The sequence below is a fragment of the Pinus tabuliformis genome, chromosome 2_1 (genome assembly GCF_031772625.1).
Source record: "Pinus tabuliformis cultivar Carrire ecotype Pingquan chromosome 2_1, CPIR1, whole genome shotgun sequence".
Classification (NCBI taxonomy): Eukaryota; Viridiplantae; Streptophyta; class Pinopsida; order Pinales; family Pinaceae; genus Pinus; species Pinus tabuliformis.
Window position 1 is genome coordinate 504,918,348 of NC_142299.1, and position 13,678 is coordinate 504,932,025.

General features: G+C 36.2%; 1 pseudogene; it reads right to left on the bottom strand.

Annotated features, from left to right (window-relative positions):
- Positions 1 to 1,201: 1,201 nt before the first annotated feature.
- Positions 1,202 to 1,897, bottom strand: LOC149201165 (mitochondrial fission protein ELM1 pseudogene; annotated as a pseudogene).
- Between the last annotated feature and the right edge of the window lie 11,781 nt (positions 1,898 to 13,678).

Consider the following 13,678-nt stretch of genomic DNA (forward strand, 5'->3'; position numbering starts at 1 on the left):
GGACAAAGAGAGAGAGAGAGAGAGAGAGAGAGAGAGAGAGAGAACGATGGGGGGGATAGATAGAGGGAGGTGGGAGAGAAAGGGAGAGAGAGAAGGAGAGAAAGGGAAGGAAGAAGAAAGACACAGAGGGAGAAAGGTGTTGGACACATAATCCTCTAAGAGTTGGTGTGGAAGCTGAACAACGAAAAGGAGTCCAAGAGACCACTTGGAATATGAATCCAAGAGTCACACCATGTACTATAAATGTATATCATTTGTTAATAATAAGTGAACTCTCCCGCTTATCTTTCATATTTGTCTTTGCCATGTGTGTGTTTAACATGGTATCAGAGCAAGTGATCTCCTGCCCTGCTCAAGTGTGAGCAACCTATTTTTGTGGCCTTTTTAAACCAATGCTCTCCTCCTGATTATACCTTTCTGAGCATTTGTTATAATAAAAGTTGTTACCTCTATCAGCTCTTCCATTCCTCTGTTATGAGCAAACCCGCCCCTGCAACTGCAGAGAGGAATATCGCGAGACCTATCCATCTCTACCAATGCAACACTCTAACACTCTCTGTCAATTTCATGCTTCCACTCAGACCTGTTTTTCTAGACCAACGGAAGCTGTGCGTTCTTTCTCCATTCCTAGTTCAAACGTTACCTCTGCATTTTAGCTGTGCATTGATTCCAAGTCCATACTCCTGGTGCATTTTCTGTGATTTTATTTGAAGTCCTGAGAAATAAATTGAAGCAGTTCTTGTGAAATTCAATGAATCAAAACATTAAATCTTTGGTCATGTCACTAGAATATATTAATTGTTGATCATGATATTTGACTACGTTGGAATGGATCTCCTGATGAGAAAGGGAGTGTCATTGACTGGAAATGGAGTGTTGAGTTTTTGAAGAGAAGTATTGGATGTTGTTTCAAAGCTCTACATAGAATGGTTCAAATTACATCTGTGTTGGCAACGAATATCTCTTGATGCATTGGGTATATGTTTCATCTCTCTGTGTTGAATTTATGATGGATATGGATTAGCATTGATGTTGTGAGTATTGTTGGTTCAAAGTATTAATGCTATGACATGATTGTTGCTACATTAAATTTTATTGACTGTTGCTGCGTTAAACTTTATTGAACGACAAAAACAAGCTGAATTTGCTTTGCATGGCTTAAAACCACGTGGAAAGTGTTTGCAAAAGTGGTATATTGGCATTATGCTCCAAGGAAATACACTAGCTTCCCAGTACTACATGCTTCACTTACTATACTCATCGAATATGTTGTGACTACAAAGACATCAACCCACGCAAGGTGCTCTATTTGTGGGTTTGGAATTTGGCCATCCCAAATATAGACCTTTCAATGACTACCAAATTCTTTCCACATTATGTTACACACCTGAAGAGGCGTTCTTCTCAATAAAGAAATGTGTGTAGTCTCGCATTTACCAAGAACCTTATATAGAGCATCTATTAGCTTCACAGCAAGGTCTGTGCCATATTTACAATGTCTTGTAGGTCCCCCTATATTCACAACAAGAAATGGCTTTGGAAGTGGTGCTAATTCATCATGCCACTATGCAAAAACCATTCGTAATGTGGCAAAATCAGCCTGGTGCAAAGCTCCAAGTGTAAGCACCACTTTTCTATCTGGTGGTTCTCTAGGAGTTATCCAATTCCATAGAAAACGAGGAACTTGTTGCCGTCCAGCAGGAGTCAAAGCATGAAAATCATGGTGAGGGGTTACCACCAAGTCAAATCGATTGAGCTGACACCTCGGGTGTTGTATCTGTATTACAAATGTATTTTGGGGAGTAAGTCTTTTTATTGTACTCACAATTGAAACTGTGTCCCGACTAGATGCAACAACCAGCAATGGTCCCTCTTTGTCCGTAATTTCACGAGCCATTATTACTCTTTGCATTGAAACTTATGCCTAATTTCAACATCGAATATATTGTATGTTGATCGAGCTCACCATGTGTCTTGGTCTATATTTTTGCATTGAAGATAAGTTGAATTACATGGGTAAACTTTGAGCTATATGGTTGCACCATTGTTGTTGTCTTTATGGATAAAATAGACTTGAGAAATCAATAGTATTATCTGCACTAAAGGGATATTGCACACTAGTTGTTTGTTGCACATTTGTAGAGAATATTTTGCAGTGACATTGGTTCATAGTTGTAAACAAACTTTAAAGTGTAAATTTGACATTGGAGAAAATGACCCAAATTGGTGAAGTATTAGAGTTCTTGAAAACTCTGATACAATCTAATTCAAATGACACATTCCAAATTAGCAAAGGCTCTCACTCATAAATTCAGACTTGTCTACAATATGCACAAGGACAAATTGATTTTTTACAGATTGAATCTCAACTACAACAGGAAGAATTACAACAGTTGAGTCATCATTCTCAACCTATTTTTGTTCAGAACATTGAGACAGATACCCATCAGCAACAAGTCAATATTGTTGAAGTTCATTCAGATTTAGTACCCAATGAAGCAGCAGTTGTACATGTAGATGCAGAAGTTTAGTTTGCACTTCCCAAGCCCATCATCAGACCTTGGGAAGAGCTTGTCCATAATAAGCGCAACATAGGTCTTGGATATGACAAGGAGGTTTCCTTTCATATTCCATATTATTAAAATCCCATCTAGTTTCAGAATGTTAGATTACTTTGCGACAGTTCACCTAGAGCTATTCCAGATTCTTCTCCTCTTCCACAACAACAACAATAGATTGGGAAATGCCAACACTATGACCGAGTTGGCCATCTGAAAAATCATTGTGTTGATCTTCATCCATGTAAGCACTGTCATAAAACCAGTCATTCTTCAAACAGATGCTTCAAAAGCAAACCTCCTACAAGAACAAAGATTCATCTTGGATGGATTGCTTCTTGGTAATGGGCATCAATAACCAAGAAGATATTCCAGTGATATGTCAAAACTTGTTCTAGAGTATTGAACAGTCTTGCAGTTGAGTTTTCTCCATCATCTCACGTTGTGTCTGATAGGGGGGAAATGATGGTCATCTACAAACTTCAAAGACACATCAAGCCATCCTGAGCGACAACCTACCATACCAGATTTAGATTTATAGCCAGAGACAAATATGCCCCTGAGCATGCCTTCAGTTCGTGACACCTATTCAAAGAATTGGTGACACTTCCTCTAGCAGAAGACTTCAGCTTCTTACCAGCTTTGGAAGAGTTCCAAGAATTGCATTAAGCATTCTAGAGATGTTTTTCATCCTTAAACCATCACAGGTTGAGACCTCCCTTTTCAAGTTGAGGTTCTCCATTTTATGTGGGGTGAGACCTCCCTTTCATGGTTGGAGGTTTCCCTCTTCAAAACATCAGGAGCACTTCCTCTAGCAGAAGCCTTGAGTTTCATGCTAGACTTGGAAGAGTTATGGGAACTGAACTAAGCGTTCCAGTGTTGGTGGTCATCCTTAAAGCATGCCCTTTATACCAACATTTCAGAGAGCACATTTAGCCTAGTGCTTCCATACATTTTTGCATGTTTTGTATTACAACTCTATTCTTGGACTCATATATAACCCTTCAGATTAAGTGGGGGAATGTTGGACACCTAATCCTCTGAGGGTTGGTGTCGAAGCTGAAAAACCAAAAGGAGTCCAAGAGACCACTTGGAATATGAATCCAAGGGTCACACCGTGTACTATGTATATCATTTGTTAATAATAAGTGAACACTCCTGCTTATCTTTCCTATTTGTCTTTGCGATGTGTTTGTTTAACAAAAGGTAAAGAGAGAGAGGGAGTAATAAGGGAGCGATTGAGAGAGAGTGAGAGATAGAGGAGGGTGGAAGGGAATAGCGAGAGGTAGATAGGAGGACAGAGGGAGTGAGAGAGATAAATATGGAGATAGAGTGTGTATGTTTTGAGGGTGAGATAGAGAGAGGGAATAAGAAAGGGACACACAGATACAAATATAGATATTGTATAGTATTATATAACCAACCTAGATCCATATTAACTCGAATCTATCAAGCACCGTGATGGTTCAAATCTCTAGAGGTGCAAACCTTTCCTTAATTTTTCACTCAAAAAGGAAGTTTGTGCCTCGAGAGATTGGATCCTTCTGGGTGTTTGATATATCTGAGTTAAAATATATCTAGGTGGGTTGTAAATTAAGTGTACATGCGATATTTAAAAACAAGAAAATATCAATAACAAAAAATATCATACCATCAACCATAAATAAAATATTTCAATGTCAATATTAAATAACATAATTTATATCTAGTTTTTATAGAGAAAAATAATGTAAATTTTTTTTCTCATTGTGATAGATAAAATGGTTATTCTTTTAAAATCTAACGAAACAATTTAGGGTTGGATTGTGATTTCTTATTGTTTAAAATGTTATTTTGAGAACATGAATAGATTCAACACCCTAAAAAATACTCAATATTAATAGTGCGTGGCTGATATTATATTGTGGCATGACTCTAGAAATAGATTTGTTTGTTGATCACTATTAGTTTAATATTGACCAATGCAACTTATAATATTTAACTTTGAAAAATAAATATTTATTTTTCAATATTATTAAAAAAAACAATTTATTAGACCATAATTTGAAGTTTTATTGCATCTTTACATAACAAAATTTCATATAGATAACTCTCGCACATATTTTATTCCATAATTTATTGATGTGGTGGTAATATTTATGCATTATTTTTAGATATTTGTGTACTGATTTTTATTCTTAAGTTTTCAAGAAATTAAATAACTTATTTCCCACAATAATTTTAGCAAGTCTTTGCATAAAAAATGGATAGGAATAAGATGTAAACAAATATATTTACCAAAAATTTCTTATCTCCATTGCCAAGTATGGTAGACATGTTGTATGGTAGCACATATGAGCTACTTTAAGGGATAGTGAATCGAAGTGTTCACAATGAAGTAACTCAGAGGGAGTTGTTGGTGTCTAATGGTATGGGACAATTTAAATTTCAAACTCATGATATTATTGAAGGTTTTAACCCTATACAGAAATTACTTGCATATGAATTCCAACAATAGAAAGTAAACAATGGCGAGAGCATTAACCACAAAACAAATATACACAAAGATTTTCCCCTCAGTCCCAAAACCAATACTACCAAATTGACTTTTCATTGTATTCCTTTCAATGTTAAAGCATACATATATACACGTCAGAGAATTCATAAGCCCCATTCCATTAACCATATATTATAACATAACCGTAGTTCCCTTGACCGGATCTACAAAATACCATGGGAGGAAAACCATTATTCCCAAAACCATATGCAAAACCCATACACAAAACCATAGGTAGGTCTGCCCACCTAATATACTTTCAAAAAAAAAATTCCAAGGGCACTATCGCTCCTGCTGTGACTCCCCACTACACCTTACATAACTAAAGGGGTGTTGTTGCCCCCCCACTAACCCCCCACTTCGCACGTGAGGCTAGTTGTGAAAGAATATAACACACACCCAACATTCTCCCACTTCTTGTTTTGATTCCATAATGGGGGTCATAGGAGAGATTAGTAAATAGTTTAGCTTTGCAATTCCCATTGATTCTCTACACCAAGAAAAAATCTTAGCGCTCATAGATTTCATCAATGCATCTAAAACATTCTTCAAAGTGTCCACTTTTACCAGCAACACCTTTTTGTCCTCAATCATATCCCTCACAAAGTGATACTGAACATCAATGTGATTTGTCTTTCAATGATAAGCATGGTATTTGCTAAGAAAATTTCACTTTTGCTATCACATTCTATCCTTTTAACTAGTTGTACTAACCCCATACTTGAACACAATCTCTCTAACCAAAATTCTTCTCTGCTTACATGAGTGGATTACATGTATTACTCTTTGTAGTTGAAATTGTCACTACAAACTCTCTCTTGATCATCCAACTAACTGCTCCTCCAAATAGGTTAAACACATAGCCATTGGTATAACTTCTTCCATCCATATCTCTAGCCCAGTCTGCATTAACAAAGCCATGACTGTCCAAAACTTTGTCCAATCCTAATCTTCCTAGGTAGCACAAACCATAATCACTAGTTCCACGTAAATACCTAAAAAACCTACTTCATTGTTGTCCAATGCTCTTTCCCGAGTTTTGATATAAACCTGATCAATACTCCCACTGCATGTGTAATGTCTGGTTTCGTATAAAACATTTCATACATCAGGCTACCAACTGCACTTGTGTATGAGACACAACATATGTCCTATTCCTCTTCTTGTGTATTGGGACACAGTTCAATAGATAAATTTACACCTACATGAATAGGAACCTTCACTAATTTACTATCAGTCATATTAAACCTCTGCAGTATTGTCTCAACATACTTCCTCTGGTTTAAGTGGAGCTTTCTCTTTGCCCGATCTTGTTTAATTTCCACGCCCAAAATGTAATTTGCAACACCGAGATCCTTCATATCGAATTTGGAGGATAATTGGGTCTTCAAATCCTGGATAATTTCTTTGTCATTTCTAATCAACAAAAATCATCCACATACAAGACCAGATAAATAACACACTCATAAAATAACTTAAAATACACATAATGACATGCTTTTCTTCTAGTGAAGCCAAGTCCCCATATAAATGTATCAAATTTCTAATACCACATCCTTGGTGATTGTTTTAACCCATACAAAGACTTTTTAAACTTGCATAACAGTTCTTTCTTACCATTCACCACAAAGTCTTCAATCACTTCTTGTATATCTCTTCTTCCAGATCCTCATGAAGAAATGCTATCTTCACATCCTTCTATTCTAACTCAAAATCAAAAGCAAGAACAATAGATAAAAGTAATATAATAGAAGCTCCCTTGGGAATAGGAGAAAAAATATCACCGAAATCAATTCCTGGCACCTAGGAATAACCTTTTGCTGGCAACCAAGCTTTGCATTCCTCTAGCTTCCCTTTTGCATTCATCTTCTTCTTAAACACCCATTTTCTTCCAATGGATTTTTTTCCAACCGAAAACTTCACTAGATCTCATGCCTCATTTTTGTCCAAAGATGCCATTCCATCAACCATGGCCTCTTTCTAGAGTTTTCCATCCTTTGAATCTACTACCTCCTTGATAGTTCTAAGATCATCATCAATAATAGATAAAGAAAAAATTGAACATAAAGCAGATGCACTATACCTTTCTGGTTGCCTTCTTTCTCGAACTGATCTTCTCACAGCTGGAGTTTGCGACTCTTCATATTTTGGTTCCACTTCTGTTGTAGAGTCTGATTCTTCCTCCTTTAGCTCAAACTCTATCTTTTCAGGTTCCTTTAGTAGGACTTCATGTTTAATAGAATATTTAACCTCTCTAAACGCCACATATCGGCTATATACAACCTTCCTTGTTTATGGGTTCCAAAGCTTATCACCTCTTAAACCATCATTATACCCAATAAATATGCGCCCTTAAGATTTACTATCCAGCATGGTTCTTTTCTCCTTTGGAACATGTACATATGCATCACAGCCAAATACCGTCAGATGTAAAAGAGAGGGTTTCTTACTAGTCCAAACCTCATGTGGATTATTATCCTCCAATGGTGATGTAGCTAATTTATTTTCCAGGCAATATGCATTCTCCACCACCTCTGCCCAGAATTCCTATCCTAACCCGACACCACTCAGAATGCTTCTTTATTTTTCCATAAACTTCCTGTTCATTCTTTCTATAACTCCATTTTGTTGAGATGTGTATGGAGTAGTCTTCTGTCAGGCTACATCACACTTCTTAAAGAACTCTTCAAATTCATTCTTGAAAAACTCTACGCCATTGTCTATCTTCAACACTTTTATCTTCTTAACTGTCTAGTTTTCCATGAGAGCCTTAAATTCTTTAAACCTGTCAAAGAATTCACATTTCTTTCTGAGAAAATATATCCATGCATTCCCTGAGCAGTCATATATAAATGATACATAGTACATAGTATTTCCTAGTGATGGAACTAACACAGGTCCAAACACATCACTATGCACAAGCTCTAATATCCCTTCTGCCCTCTTATCAGTAGAGGGGAAACTCAACCGATTCTACTTCCCATATAGACAATGTTTAGAGAAATAAATATCCGTAGAGAAATTAGACATAACTTATACCATACCATTACAATGTAGTACTCCAAGGGCCTTCTCTCAAATATGTCCAAGACTTTGATGCCATAGCATGATCTTTTCTCCATAAACCACTAGATTTTCTGCTCCACTTTGAGGAACCACAGAACCATTTCACCCATCGATAATAGTGTTACCCAGAAGCTTGTAAAAATTTTCAATCTGAACTCCCCGCATCAATACTAGTTCTCCCCAAACCATCTTGCAAGTATGTCTCTCGAATACTATTTTTACATGTGCATCATCTATCTTGCTTACAAAAATCAGGTTTCATGCCAACTTAGGAATATGCAGAACACTTAGAAGTTTTCTAATCCTTCCACCTTACAACTTCCACTTGAATTTTCTATGTTTAATGATTCTAGCCTTCCTTTCATCCCCTAAGAAGACATCACCACCATCATATTTCTCATACTCGTAGAACCAACCCCTACGGGGAGTGAAGTGAAAGGATGCACCTGAGTCAATCAACCATGCCTCGTGATCTACATGTGTACTTGAATAAGAATCCAAGTACACATCCCCACCTTCATTTGAGGTGGTTATTGCCTCTCTAGAAGGAGCTTTATCAAAGCCCTTTCCTTTTGAAGGACCTTTAGATCTACAATCCTTTTTGAAGTTCCCTTCCTTTCCACATTTCCAGCACACCTTTACAGGTTTTCTTGAAGATTTAGATATCCCCCTAGATTTATATCTCCAACTTGAGGACTTATTTTTGTTTATGTTCTGGGGCCATCCTTGTAGGGACAAGACATCTCCATTCTGTCCCTCCATGTCTTTCTATCTCATATCCTTCGACAGCAAGGAGGAGAATATTTCATCGCAATTCAAGGTAGTTGTATTCCTACCTATTGCAACAACCAAACTATCCCAAGAATCTAGTAGAGAATACATCAAAATGATACACATATCCTCATCTAAAATTTTAATATCAATAGATAACAATTTACATACCATACTATTAAAGGCGTTTAGATGCTTTTTCAATGAATCTTCATCCTTCATCCTCAAGTTTTACATTTTTTCCGTAGGAACAATTTGTTCACCAGAGACTTAGATTGGTACAATGTCCTTAACTTGTCCCATAAAGCATTCATCGTAGCTTCCCCCAATACATTAAATAATATTGAATTTGAGTTACACTACCATATTATTCTCTTTGCCTTCTGTTCCAACTTTCCTTAGTCTTCATTTGACATTATCGATGATTTAGTACCTAGATCTACCACGATGCACTGATCTTTATCCACCAGCAGATCCTCCATCTTGAGTTTCCACAACTCAAAAATATGACCATTAAATTTCTTGGTCTTTATCTTTCCATTGATTTCCATATCCTTTCACCGCAAGAATTGATCCTATAGATCTCCCATGGGCTCGGGCAAAACCCTTTAGCAGCAAAGATGACCCTTTGAAGTTGAAACAACTTTGATACCAGATTTAGATTTTACCCTTGTAAAAAATTACGTGTATACGTCATAGAAACCAATGAGGTCTATGAATGGTATCTCTAACAGCCGCAGGTTTGTGGGCCTCCCGTAATCAAGCCTGATGTATCTAGATCATGTTGTACCTCTGAGATAATAATGGTCAGCTATTATGGCAGAGCATCTAAGATAATTGTTTTGGGGTTTTAATTTTAATTTGGGAGACCAATGGATGAAATAGATATAGAACTGATGTGCCTAATCTCTTGAATAATATCAATATCTCAGTAGAGCGCTCCTATAAATATTTACACAGTGAAATAGCTTTTATGATGATGAGCATAAACATAAAAGTAATATGATTGCCACAATTTTCAAATTGAAAGCTAGATAATCATAAGTATGAAAACCTTTAAACTATGTTTACAGGTTTGAGAAAATACACGAGCTTACAAAGGATGTTAATGATTTATTAATTTTGAGAGAATTAATTAAACAAACACTCTATTAATTCATTCTCTTTATAGATTATCACTTCAGAAAGCTTACAGGAATAAATTGAAATACAATTACTCCTATCTAGTTATCTCTGCAAGACACAAGTATATGAAGAAAAACATAATGAATGACACTGGAAACACTTACAGAAAACACAAACTGTGAAAAATATAATTTAGAATCCTTTGCTTCATATTAATGATCTAGAAAGATTAATTGCCACAGATGTGTAGAAATGCTTCTTCAAGTGTGCAACCCTTAATAACTCGTGAAGAGAGTTATTTATACAACAGTGGAACAAAAAATATCCTAAACTACTTTTACAAAAATAGATTATTTACACAATTAAAAATAAAACTGTCTAATGCTCTGGCACTACGTTCATGATGCGCTGTTTGATGACTATCACTAAAAAAGTTGAAAAGTGGTTGAAGCTAGATGACTGTTCCCTTAAAAACTGAATGGTGTTCAATAATCCTTAATCAAGTAAATCTATTAATTCTTACCCGTGTTTCTTATCTGGGAGAGAAATATTTGTTATCCTCTTGTAGATTTCATCCATTTCGGTATATTTAGTAAAAGTGGATTTACCAAAAATATCTGCTTAATTCCATCTAGGATGAAGAAAAAATCCCCAAGTGTTTTTACTATGAGAGTTGGTGTTGCTGATCCTTTCATATTATCTACTAAAGATGCATGGGTGCCCACCTCTATTAGCTTTTTGACATAATCCTCAATTGGCATCAATTTGTCATTAATAACCATCATAGAAGGTAAGTATTTTCTCATCAAAGGTTCAATTTTGTTGAAGAATCTCTGAACCATGTTGTTAACATTGTTGCACTTTTCTTGTAGCTGAAGGTTGAGATTTCTTAGTGATAATCTTTTTTACTTCTAATATTGTTGTAGTTTTGTCACTTATCCTTAACTCCTCAAGCTCATAGTCATCCTTGGAATTCAGAAATTCGATTATATCAGAGGCATTCTCTGGCATATCCTCCAACTGCCTAGTTATGGATTCCACTGCTTCCTAAGCTTTCTCCAGGAGATCTTTTTGATTGAATATTATCTTAATGGAGGGACAAATCGCCTTGATTGCGTCTATGATTTCTTCCCACATAATTTCTTTAGCTAAACTCAACTTGTTTCCTATGAAAGAATCTATGAGTTATTTCTTCAACATTTCCACTTGGCCTTTGAGTTTGTTTGTTTTAGTTGTGTGTGAGTTGTCTGAGATAGACTTCATAAGTTGTTACTCTTTGAGTTCATCCTTTAGTTTATTGATTTCTCCTGTCTGGATAGACAAGTTCTGAACAACTTCAGTGAGTTTTTCAACTCCTTATGTTGTACTTGTTGCCGTTGTAGTGGTTCTAGTAGAAACTGTAGTGATGGGAACTGTTGCAAGAGAGATTACATCCATTGAAGTTTGAATGTTCTTGACAACTTCCTCCTTCTCCTTAACCAATTTCTCCATCTGCTCCTCCATTTGTTTTATTCGCAAATTTTGTTTTGTGATGAGTTTCATCATCTCTGACTTTTGGGTCTCTGTCTCCTGAATTTCTTTGGCCATTAGATCCTCAGATGATGGTAGTTTCAACTGTCTCTTTAGTGTTGTAACCTCAGTGTTCTTTTTCTTAATCTCCTCTGCAGAATTTATGTTTGAGGGATCATATCCCATCCTGAGCACTAGATTTTCCAAAGACTGAATCTTGGAATCTTTTGCTAATGAGGAGACCTTCTCTAGCTTTAATTGTGATTGAATGTTGGCCAATGTAACCTGCATCTTTGACAATCTCATATAAGTGTTTGTCAAGGTTGAAGAAATCATCTATCCAGTTTGTTTGTGCATCTCAATTTGATCAATTGGATGCACATCCTTAACATTAAACTCAAAAGAAGTGTGTTTCTGGTATTGTGCTATAGTCTTGGGTTTAGGAACTTGGGCCTGCAAGAAAACCATTTTCATCTTCCCCTTCTCAGTGACAAAGACTAAAAGAAGCCTTGGTTAAGAGCTGGAAGAATGCTTCGAGAACTGGGTGTAAGTATTCAACTTCAATTCTTCATTCTTTCTTTTGATTTCACTAAAGACATGTAATATGTCTTCTTTTGTATTCTCTGGAATGAATCCAGCAGTTTGAACTATCTGTTGTTCATGAAAAGTAGTAGATTGAGTTGGAGATTGTATAGACTGTTCACCAGAATGTGAATCAAAATTCATAAAGACTCTTCGTTTCTTTTTCCTGTGAAAGACCTTGAAGCCTTGGCTTGTTGTCTCTGTTGCAGGTGAAGATTGTTCTTCCCTCCCTCTCTCGATTGCCTTTCCCTGTGCAATTGGAGTTTTCACATTAGATGTAGAGACTACCTTCTCCTCAGCCTCGTGGAGGGTATTCTCTCTTCATTTCAACTAATTTTTGAACTGTTCTATCTCAGGCCTAACTCTATGACGATATGCTGTGAACTTATTTTCAACCCTGAGTTTGGAGATGACTCCCAATGGGTCATATGACCAAGAGAAATTAAGAGAAAATTTCATTTCCTTTAGCAGCTTATCAACTTGCTCCCCTGTTGCCCTGGTATTACAAATGAAGGGACCAACTTGAGCTTTGAGCTTACGATTTCTTTTTGGAAACTACAAATGTACTTCATTTGCATTCAATATTTGCCTCAAGTAGTCCAGTGAAATGATTCTAAAAGGGAGTTACTTTTGCAGTTTGTAGGATGGAAGCTCAGAGCCAAAAACCCTAATTTATGCATATTTCTGATAGCAATACCAATCTCCTATTGCAACATGATATATGAACTAAAGTTCTTTGACAATCTCTTCATTGATCCTTCATAATGGAGTGCTACTCATAAGGCTGAGGGCTGGATGAATAAATAGTTCTATGAGCTACTTATATGTGAATTCTTCTTTCTCCTTCATCCCCATTGAAGTCCAAAAACTCACTCACTGTGGAAATCCTTCTTCATCAAGTTTCTACAAAGAAAATGGGAAATTGTCTCTCTAAAAATATATAAAAGGATACACAAGTACTGAAGCATATTTGAATACTTCTTCAATGTTAAATTTGAAAAGATGCTCATGTATGGTTTCAGCTATGAAATCATAAATAACAGTAGGGTTAGAATAAGAAGAGAATATGGATAAGAAACCAAGGATGGCTTCATTGGTAGACTGAATAGAGTGATAACCAAGCAAATAGGATAGGATAGTAGTAATATGCCTGGTTCTATCAGGAAACATAGATGAATCATAAGGGGTATTTCTCTTTGGTAGAAGACTACCATTTTCTAAAAATAGTTCCAGGGTCTGGGATCTATTGGTAAATTCCAATTTGTTATCAGCTTCTATCAGGTTTTCATGAGAAAAAAGATGAGTTGGTGTAGTGGCAAGGGCCTGCAACATTTTATCAATTGAATCAAAATTAATAAGACAGAGGATTTCTCCAATAGATGAGATAATGGCTCTCTGGCTGGGATCATAGGATTCATGGCATTTCCTCATGAACTCTAGAGCTTTGTGTATTTGTGGAAAAATATAGTGAGGTAATTGGGATTCTCAGAGCCCAATTTCATCACTCTGGTCAATTAACTGTTCTTCCCAC